This window comes from Myotis lucifugus, unplaced genomic scaffold (assembly GCF_000147115.1).
Source record: "Myotis lucifugus unplaced genomic scaffold, Myoluc2.0 scaffold_312, whole genome shotgun sequence".
Taxonomy (NCBI): Eukaryota; Metazoa; Chordata; class Mammalia; order Chiroptera; family Vespertilionidae; genus Myotis; species Myotis lucifugus.
In genome coordinates, this window is record NW_005871360.1 from 34,245 (window position 1) to 36,139 (window position 1,895).

General features: G+C 42.1%; 1 pseudogene; it reads right to left on the bottom strand.

Annotated features, from left to right (window-relative positions):
• Positions 1–1,335: 1,335 nt before the first annotated feature.
• Positions 1,336–1,556, bottom strand: LOC102427369 (annotated as a pseudogene).
• Between the last annotated feature and the right edge of the window lie 339 nt (positions 1,557–1,895).

Consider the following 1,895-nt stretch of genomic DNA (forward strand, 5'->3'; position numbering starts at 1 on the left):
TCTGCGTAATGAAACCTCATGCTGCCCCGCTCCGTCCTGTCCAGGATGAGGATCATCCCTTCCTCCAGTGTCTCCACTCTGTACAGCTTCCCCTCCCATTGGTTAGTCACTTAGTAGCCGTCTTGGTTCTCAGAGCAACGGTTGCCATATTGCAGTGCATGTGTTCAAGTCACCTTTATTTTACCTAATAATGGCCACAAAGCAATGCTAGTGAGGCTAGCAATTTGAATATGCCAAGGAGAAGCTATGTAAAGGGAAGTCTTTAAGTAAAAATATGAAAGATCTTGACGTAATAAAAAAAAAGAAAAAAATCATATGCCGAGGTTGGTAAGATCTATGGTAAACATAAACCTTCTATTCAAGAAACTGTGAAGAAAGAAAAAAATTTGTGCTAGTGTTGTTGCCACACCTCAAACTGCAAGTCATGGCCACAGTGTATGGGGAGTGCTTAGTTAAGATAGAAAGGCATTAGTGAACAGAAGGCATATATATATGGTTCTGAACTATCCGAGGTTTTAGGCGTCCACTGAGGGTCTTGGAATGCATGTCCCATGGATAAGGGGGACTACTGTTTATCAATATCTTCAAACTATTATTTGTTATGTTTGTCAACTGAAGTCTCTTGCAAGGTGCCTGAGACAAGAATTTCTTGTATGTTTCCCTCTAGTTCTAAAGAGTATAAACGTAATGTTGTGACCCTGACAAACAGGAGACTGTAGCCTATAAACTGACAAAATGGTTTTAAAAATATCACTCTGTCAAGGTTGCTCCATTGGCCTGCACCATAGTGACCAGAGGCTGTGATGCAGGTGATTAAGTTTGATCACTGAGGATTCCAGGAATCTCCTGTGAGCCCACAGGTGATCACAATGCCTATGGACTTTAATGACCCCAAGGAGTTTGGAGTCCACCTTCATAGCAGGCACCTGAACAGCAAGGTTACTGTCCCCTCACACTCTCACCAAACTGGCCACAAATGATGGGATGACAATTTCTTTCCTTCTATCTGTGTAATACAGTTCACTGACTTGCACTAACTTGTGTGTTTCTGGGAGCCTTAACCTTAGTATCAGCAAGATGTGACCTGAATGCCATTCATTCTGTTATTTCTTTTTTTTACTTTTTATACTAAGTATTTATTTGTATGCTGCTACCAGTGTATATGAAATACTCTTTCTTATGAAATAGAAATTCATGAAAATTCAGGGAGGTAGATGCTAAGGACAAAAGCAGAAGTTTGTATAGTGTGGCACATGTCATAGGATAAGCTTTTCATACAGGCTTCAGATTTAGCTCTCTTTGAATATTCACTGCTTCAAGAAAAGTGGTTTAGAACACCTTCAAAATTCCTTTTACTACAAAAAGGAACAAACTTTCTGGGGTCTGAAGGGATTGGTACTTGAAGATACTCCAGTCAGCAGGGGGTCATGTTGAGAATTCTGCAGACAGAATTGTTTCAGATCTGCAGCTGCCTGGGAAACCGGGTTGGGCCCAGCCTCCAGCCAGAGCTGTTGAACCACTTTCTTCATAGCGGTGATGCTGGAGAAACCAGACATGGTGCACGCGAGGGCCGGGCAGATTGGTCTATAGCGGGTCGTGAGGTGTGGGTCCACGGGGCCAGAAGGCGGGGCAGCGACACGAGGTCATTCTGTTATTTATTTATTCATTCAAACAAACATTTATTAAACATATGTTATTTGCCAGGCACTGTGGTGGGCATTGAAAGTAAAATAGTAATAAAAAATGAACAAAACCCCAACCTCATGGATTCCAGTGAGAAGAAGACATTAACCACATAAACACACAAATAAAGGTGTTTGGAGCACAGGGTCCTAGTGAAGCCTAGATGGCAAAGTCAGAGAGTGGACTTATTGGACCATAGAGACCATGGACAA